The sequence below is a fragment of the Sus scrofa genome, chromosome 1, assembly GCF_000003025.6.
Source record: "Sus scrofa isolate TJ Tabasco breed Duroc chromosome 1, Sscrofa11.1, whole genome shotgun sequence".
NCBI lineage: Eukaryota > Metazoa > Chordata > Mammalia > Artiodactyla > Suidae > Sus > Sus scrofa.
The window spans coordinates 184,260,304-184,271,029 of record NC_010443.5 but is presented as its reverse complement, the minus strand read 5'-3'; the positions used below and the strand labels follow the sequence as shown (position 1 = coordinate 184,271,029).

The 10,726-nt window shown below is 41.6% G+C and overlaps 1 protein-coding gene across 1 annotated transcript in view; it reads left to right on the top strand.

The window, feature by feature from the left end:
- Positions 6,970-10,726, top strand: part of GCH1 (GTP cyclohydrolase 1) — a 62,829-nt gene continuing 59,072 nt past the window's right edge. Inside the window, exon 1 of the mRNA XM_021102249.1 lies at positions 6,970-7,004. The gene's annotated coding sequence lies outside the window, so the exon portion shown is untranslated. The remainder of the gene's footprint in view (positions 7,005-10,726) is intronic.

Below are 10,726 nucleotides of genomic sequence, written 5' to 3'. Positions count from 1 at the left end.
TGAGGGGGCTGAAAAGTGTCTTTATTCGGAGTGGCCATGTGCCCAGCCTAATATGAAGATTCTATTACTTTACAAGAAGGGGAGAAGGGATTCAGGAACATCTAGAATTCTCTGCCACACTAGTCAAGGTAATAACCAGAGAATGATTTGCCTCACCGTTAAAATAAAACTGTTGTACGAGTTCTTGTTGTGGCTCAGTGGGTTATGAACCTGACTAGTATCCATGAGGATGTGGGGTCGATCTCTGGCCTTGATCAGTGGGTTAAGGATCCCACATTACTGGTGTTGTGTCGTAGGCCAGCAGCTGCAGCTCTGACTCATGGCCTTGCTACTTCCATATGTTGCGGGCGTGGTCCTAAAAAGCCCAAACCCCGTTCCAAAAAAAAAAGAAATTACAATTTTCATTTTTAAAAGTATCAAGTAAATCAACTGTAATAGACAAAATAAAAATCTTAAAAAAATAAAAAGTATTGGAGTTCCCATCATGGTGCAGCGGAAATGAATCCAACTAGGAACCATGAGGTTGAGGGTTCAATCCCTGGCCTCACTCAGTGGGTTAAGGATCCAGCACTGCTGTGAGCTATGGTGTAGGTCGTAGACATGGCTTGAATCTGGCATTGCTGTGGCTCTGGCATAGGCTGGAGGCTATAGCTCTGATTAGACCCTTAGCCTGGGAACTTCCATATGCCACAGGTTCGGTCCTAAAAAGACAAAAGAATAAATAAATAAATAAATAAACAAAATAAAAAGTATTAAGTATAAACATTAATCATTGCTACAGAGAGCCTACCTCCATGGGACTATGAGGCCTGAACCCAGATATTATCTCCACGTAGGTGAGAAGAAGAAATACACAGCATGGAAAAAGCAAAGACTTTAAAAACCCAGGCTCAGAAGGCAATAGCAACTATCACAGAAGCCCAAAGGCTGCAGACAGGAGGAGGATGAAGAATGAAGAAAAACATACTAAAGCAATGTCAAAGTGTTAGGAGCTAGAACATCTGGATTAAGCCTGGCTCTGCCACTCATGTAATTCCTATTACATGATTTTGGAAAAGTTACCTAGCTTACCCTTGGCATCTGCACTACAAAAACTATTATATTAATGGCTGCCCACCTATGGAATTATTATAATAATAATTCTAAGTTATGGAGTTGTGGTGAGGAATAAATCAGTTAATATAGTTCTTAGTGCCTGTCACGTAGAGGGCATTCAGAAATTGTCATCACTGTCTTATGGTTGTGTCTGGGGCTAGCTATCACAAATTCCAATCTAATTATTTAATCAATGTGTAAACTGTTTTCTAGAGCAAGACATGATAGATTGGCAGATAAATAACAGTAAAGCCAACAAAAGCCAGGTCCTCATTTATGTCCATCCTGAAGGGAGAAAAGGAAAGAATGATAAGGTTTTTTTTTATTCTGTTATTCAACAAATTTCTGTTAAATAGTTTCTATACGCCAGGTACCATGCAAGGTATTTGGAATTTTGCCTCTCATGTATGTGCCTTTAAGTAGAATGCAGTCTATAGTGTAAAATGCAAGGAAAAAAAGAAGGACCATTTTTCTTACCCAATAAGAGGTCTGGGGGTGGCAGAGCTGATCTAGAATGACTCGGCAGTACTATCAATGAACCAGATTCCATTTCTTCTCCTCTTCTGCCATCAGAGTGATGAGTGAGGTACAGCAAGAAAGTTAAAACAGAGAGCAGCTTGATCAAATTCTGTGTCTTGTCAAACAGGGGCTTTCTGGTCTCTGGTAAGTGGACCTTTAAAACCCTCTGTCCAAACACCGTTTCCCATCTTACTTACAGCATTCCACTGCAGGTTAGGAATGATGTTCGGCTTCTAATAACAGGGACTCAAACACCAGTGGCTCAATAAATTGTTTCATTTTTCTCAAGCCGTGGGAAGCTGGAGTGAGGTGGTCCAGGACTGGAATGGAGGATTTTTTTTTAAGGGCCCCACCTGCGACATATGGAGGTTCCCAAGCTAGGGGTCCAATCGGAGCTACAGCTGCTAGCCTACACCACAGCCACAGCAATGTGAGATCCGAGCTGTCTGTGACCTACACCATAGCTCACGGCAACCATGCCATGATCCTTAACCCAATGAGCGAGGCCAGGGATCGAACCAGCAACCTCATGGTTCCTAGTCAGATTTGCTTCTACTGCACCACGACGGGAACTCCCTGGAACGGAGGTTTGCTGTGCCCCTGGGGACTCAGGATCTTCCGATCTTTCTGCTCAGTCATCTTGAGCACATGCTTTGGCCTGCTGGGCACAGGATGGCTAAGCCATTTCTAACAAGTCCACTGCATCTTAGCAAGAGAAGATGTGAAGGGCAGGAGACACCTGTCATCTGAGCACCTACCTGTATCCTTCCAAAAGCATTTCCCAGAAGTGCCACCTAGCGACTGATGACTCACTGGACAGAACTATGTTACATGACCATTGCTGCTCCAGGAAAGTGGGAAAATATGTGTTTTTAGCCAAGTCCAGGCCCTCTGCCTCTGAACTAAGTTGGACATCTTTCAGTAAAGAAAGAGGGGGCGGCAAAAAAAAAAAAAAAAAAAAGGGAGAAGTTCTCTTTGTGGCTCAGGGGGTTAGGGACATGACCAGTATCCATGAGGATGTGGGTTTGATCCCTGGCCTTGCTCAGTGGGTTAAGGATCCGGCATTGCCGTGAGCAGTGGTATAGGTCACAGATATGACTGGGATCCCCAGTTGCTGTGGCTGTGGTCTAGGCCAGCAGCTAGAGCTCTGATTTGACCTCTAGTTTGGGAATTTCCATATGCCATGGGTGTGGCCCTAAAATACAAAAGAAAACAAAAAACAAAGAAGACAGAAAGAATACTGGCCAGGCATCTAGCAGTGACTGCCAAAACCAATGGTCCACCTGGTACTGGGATTCATCTCACTATATGGCACCTCTGATGAGAGATCATGACTGGAGTTCCCTAGTGGCTCAGTGGGTTAAGGACCTGGCATTGTCATTACTATGGCTCTGGTTGCTTTTGGGCATTAGTCCAATCCCTGGCCCAGAACTTCTACATGCCCCTTGCATGGCCACAAAAAAAAAAAAAAAAAAAAAAAAAGAAAAAAGAAAAAAAAAAGAAAAAAGATGCGACCCTGCAAAGGACCAACCACAGTCTTGAAAAGTCAGCTCATTGTAGATTCGCATATATCTTCCCAGACACTTCTTCCAGTAATAAAGATATATTCAATTTATAGAAGATGCTTCCTCTGGTTATTTAACAAGTTAGCGGGATTTAAAAATGTATAGATGTATTAAAACTGCTTCAGATTCATCACTGTCATGAATGATGTTAGGAAACATTTGCCAGAAGCCAAACATTTGAACAGCTCTACACATGGCATCAGAAAAACTACAATTACATTCAGGAAAGAATTGCTTGATGTGCGACATTAAACTGCAGTTCCCCAGGCAACTGAGAGGGAGATACATTCAGTAACAACAGAGCTTCCAAGAATTGCTAAGATCATATGGAATTCGCAACACCTTTTATTTGTTTATCATCGACAGTTAAATTACCACTTGAAAGCATGTGCTGACTAGACCTCTCTGTTGGATCAACGAGGCATCCTCCAGAAGTAACTGCCACACGGATTGATGGAGGGGGTCAGGGAGAAGGCATGAGCAGTGGTAATGTGTGGATAGGATGTACGGCCTTGCCATCAGGTAGCCGTGTTGGAGAAGGTGCTCTTTGCAGATAAATGCCAGTCAGTGTTCAGATAACCTTTGTCTCAGATGACAGAGGGCCACTCCAGTATCCTCTCATATATGAACTTGACAACCTTTCTTATTGAATTGTGCCATTTCACAATACCTGGTTGGGAACTCAACACAGTAGTGTTTAATAGGAAATGATATTCAGCAAACGGCATTGTCTAAAGTATAATACTGGGAGTTCCCACTGTGGCTTAGTAAGTTAAGAATCCAATTAGTATCCATGAGGATGCAGGTTCAATCCCTGGCCTTACTGGGAGAGTTACAGATCCAGCATTGCCCCAAGCTTAGACGTGGGTCACGGATGTGGCTTGGATCTGGTGTTGCTGTGGCTGTGGTGTAGTCCGGCAGCTGCAGCTCCAATGTGACCTCGAGCCTGGGAACTTCCATATGCCATGAGTATGGCTGTAAATTATACATATGTATATAGTATATAGTATAATTCTGTACTTCTATTATCAGGGGTTATACAAAGTGTGCTAAAAAAAAAACCTCACAGTATTTATCATACAGTTTTACTTCGCTTAACATAATCTATTACTGAAAAACTCGAAATATTTTTACTAATTTACATTGTAATTTCAGAAATATTTTAACTTCTGATTAATTTTCAGTTAATAAGAGATAACACTAAATTTTTCTGGCCTATACTTAGGCTTCCTTTGGTATATTAGCACTTAAATACTCATTTTGTAAAGGATCTTTCTATAATTAGAATATTCTTGGAGTTGTCTTATGGCAAAGCTGGTTAACGATCTGGCATTTTTACTGCCTTGGCTCAGGTTGCTGCTGTGGCACAGGTTCAATCCCTGGCCCAGAAAATTCCATATACTGCAGGCTTGGGAAAAAAAAAAAAAAGAATATTCTTTTTGTATTTTAAACCCTCTTGCCATTAAAAATGGCTAACATTTATCACTGAATTGTTACATCTCTAGTACTGTTGCTAAACTTTCTACATAGATGACCTCAAACTCTCAGAATAAGCAGAGGAGGACTAACCTATTATCATACTCATTTTACAGATGAGGAAACTGAGGCTTAAAGAAGTTAGGAAACTTGCCCATGGTCACCAAGCTGTTTCCTAATCACTTTGTGACATGGCCCTTTTTTCTTCTAATTTGTGAGCGTACCCAGTTTTACTTTTTAAGTGGCAATTAAGTCTCTAGAATTCTTCCTTGGAGTTCCCATCCTGGCACAGCGGAAATGAATCTGACTAGGAACCATGAGGTTCTGGGTTTGATCCCTGGCCTTGCTCAGTGGGTTAAGGATCTGTCCATGCTGTGGTGTAGGTAGCAGAGGAGGCTCGAATCTTGGCTGTGGTGTAGGTCGACAACTGTAGCTCCCATTGGATCCCTAGCCTGGGAAACTCCATATACCTTGAGTGTGGCCCTAAAAAGCAATAAACAAACAAACAAACAAACAAACAAATAGATGCAAATAAATTAAAAGAAAAATCTCTAGAATTTTTCCAAAAATCAATGATACAAAAACACAAATGCCTTAGAGGTAGCAATATCAAAGAACTTGTTGAATGAGTGACTATAATCTCTTTGAGGGCAGGAGTTTTTGTTTCTTTTCTTCACTGTTGTAGTCCCTTATGCCTTATGCAGAGCCTGGCACATAGCAGACATTCACTAAGTGTTTGTTGACTGTATGAATGACACCTAATTCTGATGGCACCATGGGCCAGTTCTTCTCTGTGGCAATAGATGCCCTCTCTGAAGTTTATCAACTCTGTTAGAGCAGATTATAAGCTTGACTTTTGTTATCTCTAAAACCACAAATATTTTGCACATTGTAGGTGACAGACCAAAACAAACACCTGGCTCTCGAATTGGCTGAAATTCTGAGGGAACAGGCTCCAAGTGAAAGCATTTGGACAATGAACATGAAATTTTAAGTTTCTCTTTGGGTTGGATTTTCGATCTCAAGGTTCACATCTGGTTTGGGTTCCAGTATAGAATAGGGGAAGTATTCTATCTGTGCCTCCTGATATGGACAAAGTTAGATGGAATATTGATGGAAAGAGGCTTGTTGTACTACAGTGTGTGTGCTGGTGGTGCTGAACCAGGGCAGGAACTAGAGGAAGGAATCCCAGGATTGAAGCCCCAGCCCCATTGTCCAGCAGAATGAAGAATACTTCAGGGAGTTCCCATCATGGCTCAGTGGGTTAAGAACCAGACTAGTATCCATGAGGACACAGGTTTGATCCCTGGCCTTGCTCAGTGGGTTAAGGATCTGGCATTGCCTTGAGCTGTGTTGTAGGTCAAAGATGTGGCTTGGATCCTATGTTGCTGTGGCTGTGGTGTAGGCCAGTGGCTACAGCTCTGATTAGACCACCAGCCTGGGAACCTCCATATGCTGTGGGCGTGGCCCTAAAAAAAAAAAAAGAATATTTCACCTCCAGCTCTCTCTACCAATTCTCCCTGGGTGAAAACTTGTTCTGCCTAACTTTTTTTTTTTTTTTTTTTAAATACTAATCAGGAAACAGAAACTTGGATTTTACACTTTCTGATCAATTAACCTTCCTCTGCTGCAATTAACATGAAGCACACCCAGAGAAGAAATATGGCTAAAACAGCCTTCAGTGCTTTAAATCGGTGGCATTTCCCTGACTGCTGACTGTGGGCATCAGGATCCAGTCTTTGGCTGGAATTCCATATGGCTTATTCTGTACTTAGGACTTTAAACTGAACCTACCCTATAGAATGAGAACCATATGCAGTTTATTGGGTCAGTAACTATGAGTATCTTGCAGTGAACTCTCAGTATGAACTTCCAGTTCTTCATTAAAAGCTGGTTGAAACCCTTTGCCAAATGGCATCCTGCCAGAAATGCTATTTTTATTAGAAACATTTACAATCATTTTATTTGAATTTAATAGAAGAAAAGGAATCTGAAGCAAATCTGAAGGAATCTATTTCGAAAAATCTGTATGAGTAATTGCCAGAGAAACAAACCCAATAGTGTGTGTATATATAGATAGATAGATAGACAGATAATTTTATATAAGAGGAGGTTTATTATAGGAATTAGCTCACATGATAATGGTGGCTGAGAAGTCCTGTGATCTGTCATCTACAAGCTAGAAGACCATGAAACCAGAGGGGTCATTCAGTCTGAGTCCAAAGGCCTGAGAATTGGGGTGGAGCAAGGGTGTAAGTCATGATCAGAGTTGGAAAGCCTGAGAACAGAGGTGCTGACTGATGACACATCCGGAGCAAGAGAAAATGGACCTTTTAACTCAAGCAGAGGGTGAGTTTGCCTTTCCCCTGCCTGTATGCTCTGTTGGGGCTCAGCATTAGGAATTGGATGAAGCCCTTTCGCTTTGGGGAGGACCATCTTCTTTACTCAGTTCACCAATTCAAATGCTAATCTCTTCTGGAAACACCCTCCCAGGCACACCCAGATATGTTTTAGCAGATATTTGGGCATCCCTTAGCCCTGTCAAGTTGACACAGTATTTTTTTCTCCTCCAGTAATATTTCTTTAACAATCTTTCTGAAGTTAGAAAAAAAAAAATACCACAAAGACTTTCTTTTCTTTCTTTTCTTTCCTTTTCTTTCTTTCTTTTCTTTCTTTTTATTTATTTATTTATTTATTTTTTGCTTTTTAGGGCCATACCCGTGGCATATAGAAGTTCCTAGGCTAGGGGTCAAATCAGAGCTGTAGCTGCTGGCCTATGTCCCAGCAACAGCAATGCCAGATCCCAGCTGTTTCTATGACCTACACCATAGCTCACTCACAGCAACACCGGATCCTTAACCCACTGAGAGAGGCCAGGGATGGAACCTGTGTCCTCATGGATACTAGTGAGATTCGTTTCTGCTGAGCCAGGACGGGAACTCCAGTTTCTTCATTCTTGAGTTCTTTATTTTTATTATCTCTTAATTAGTAAGATTTCATGTCAAGTGGTTTTCTCAGTAAGGAAATTAAAGCAGTTGTGTTTTCCGAGTTCATACATGTTTGAGATGGGGTACCCTTACACTTGAATCCCTTTTTTTTTTGGCCTCGCCTGTGGCATGCAGAATTTCGTGGGATTGAACCCAAGCTACAGCACGACCTGAGCCACAGCAGTGACAACACTGGATCCTTTACCCACTGAGCCACTAGGGAGCTCCCCACTTGAATGTTTTCTTGTGCGGGTATAACTTACTTTCCTTAAGGCTATAAAGCTCCTCCAAATTTTGTTGGTTTGTTTTTTGGCAATGAATGTTTCTGTGGAAAATTTGGAGGATAGCTTATATCCTTACTCCCAACCCCTTTTAGGCAATTTGTTGTTTTGGTTTGCTTTGGTTTTTACTGGATACTAAAAAACTCTATCCTTGATAGTTTGGGGGGTGGGGGATGCGCTGGGGTTGTGGGATGGAAATCCTATAAAATTGGATTGTGATGATCGTTGTACAACTATAAATGTAATAAATTCATTGAGTAATAATAATAAAAAACTCTATCCTTGAAGCTGTCTTTATCCTTGAATTTTATCCAGCTTGCTGTTCAGCTTTCTGTTTCAATTTTTTCTAGATAATATGACAAAAACTATACATTTTTTTGGCCAGCTATATTTTCAATTTTTAAGAGATTCTTTTTAAAATTATTTTTAAAAATTGAGATATAATTCACACACCATAAAGTTCATCCTTTTAAAGTGTAGGAGTTCCCGTAGTGGCACAGTGGAAACAAATGCGACTAGGAACCATGAGGTTGTGGGTTTGACCCCTGGCCTTGCTCAGTGGGTTAAGGATCCAGCGTTGCTGTGAGCTGTGGTGTAGGCCACCAGCTGTAGCTCTGATTAGACCTGTAGCCTGGGAATCTTCATATGCTGTGGGTGTGACCCTAAAAAGCAAAATAATAATAATATAATAAATAATAAATGAAAGGTTTGTAGCTTTTACTCTTAGACTTAGGTCTCTGACCTATTTTGAGCTAATTTTTGTATATAGTGTGAAATAGAGATCCAACTTATTGCTTTTGCAACATGCAAAAGGATATCCAATTGGCTTAGCACCCTTTGTTGAAAAGACTCTTCTTCACCCCCATTGAATTGTCTGGGCACAACCCTTGTTGAAAATCAATTGAACATAAACATAAGGGTTTATTTCTGGTAGAGACCTATGCTTATATTTTATCTTTGACTACATCCTCTCATTTGTTGAGATCTCTATCTCAGAAACACTAATTATTCTCATGCTAGATCATCTTTGCCTTCTCTAAGAGCTTTCATTTCTTCTATTCTGCATTCATTCTCATGCCTTTCTTCATGTTGGTAATTACATTTTCAACAGTGTGTATTTGTACATGGTTCTTTCTAATTAATCCTGTAATATTAGCAGTCCTCTCTATTTCCTTAGATCTGCAACTCCTTTTCCAATTCTATCATTTTATTATCTTGGTTTTTGTCTTATTGAACTCATGTTTTTATTCAGCTGTTCTGTAGCACAAAACATTTGTGAAGAATTTTCTTCATTTCCACAAGCTTTCTTCTCAGTTTCATTCTTTGTCGTTGTGTCTTCTACACACTGTATTACCTCCTCCCTTTGTGTAGTGTTGCTTTGTCTGACTGCTGAATGTTTGCACAGATGCTGTGCTGTTTCTCTGCCTCCTGCCCATGCCTCATATCACCGAGGGTGACTTCTCTGTGTTTCCTTTACAGCGTAAGCCCATTTGTTTTCCTGACGCTGCTACAGTTTGAGGCTGGAGGACATTGTGTTATATAGCATTTTCTGTGAGGGATTGTGAAGGTTTGGACAGAGTTCAGCTATGGTGGATGGAGTCTCCACTACATCCCCCTTTTTTTTTCTCTCTCTCTTTTTAGGGCCACACTCCCGGCACATGGAGGTTCCCAGGCTCGGGGTCCAATTGGAGTTACAGCTGCCAGCCTACACCACAGCCACAGCAATGCCAGATCCAAGTCACATCTGTGACCTACACCACAGCTCATGGCAACACTGGATCCTTGACCCACTGAGCGAGGTCAGGGATCGAACCTGAAACCTCATAGTTCCTAGTTGGATTCGTTTCTGCTGCACAACCGGAACTCCTAACATCTTTCTTTCTTTCCTTCCTTCCTTCCTTCCTTCCTTCCTGCCCTTCCTTCCTTCCTTCCTTCCTTCCTTTCTTTCTTTCTTTCTTTCTCTCTCTCTCTTTTTGTCTTTTCTCCATTTCTTGGGCTGCTCCCCCGGCACATGGAGGTTCCCAGGCTAGGGGTCGAATCAGAGCTGTAGCTGCCAGCCTACGCCAGAGCCACAGCAACACGGGATCCGAGCTGTGTCTGCGACCTGCACCACAGCTCATGGAAACAGCGGATCCTTAACCCACTGAGCAAGGCCAGGGATGGAACCTGCAACCTCATGGTTCCTAGTTGGATTCATTAACCACTGAGCCACGATGGGAACTCCCATCCCTCTTTTTAGCATCTGCCTTTTCTTCCCAGATGTCATTCACGATCCTCTACCAGGGACAGGTGACTATTTGGGATATATCTCTTCCTTTGTAAGGTACCTTCGGGCTGTGGGTAATTTTCTCAACTCAGTGAGGAGACCTCGAGAGAGTCAGTACAGTGTTCGTGTTCTCCCATTTTCTCTCTTGTTCTATTTTTCATTCAGGAGAGAAGAAAGGTAAGGGCCTCCATTCACTTTGCTTCTCCCTACATTTGGGGCATTTAGTGAGACACTTCAGAATTGCATTGACTCCACAGGCTAGCTTCTGGAATTTAGAAGTGGAACAAGAAGCTTTTATTGGATCTACTTTGTTATTATCTTATGTCCACCTTGATCCAGAATATCCTCCAAAGTTTGGATTTCAAACATAGAACCTCCATCAAGTACAATTAGAAATTTGCTTTTTACTAATTACTATTGCCAAATGCCCAATGTTAGTTTACCTGTTACCCTTGGCAAGTAACTACTTATGTCTGTAGCCATGCAGTATTTTCAATCTTTGGTACTGTGTGTCTCATTCTTCTGTTTCTCTGTACG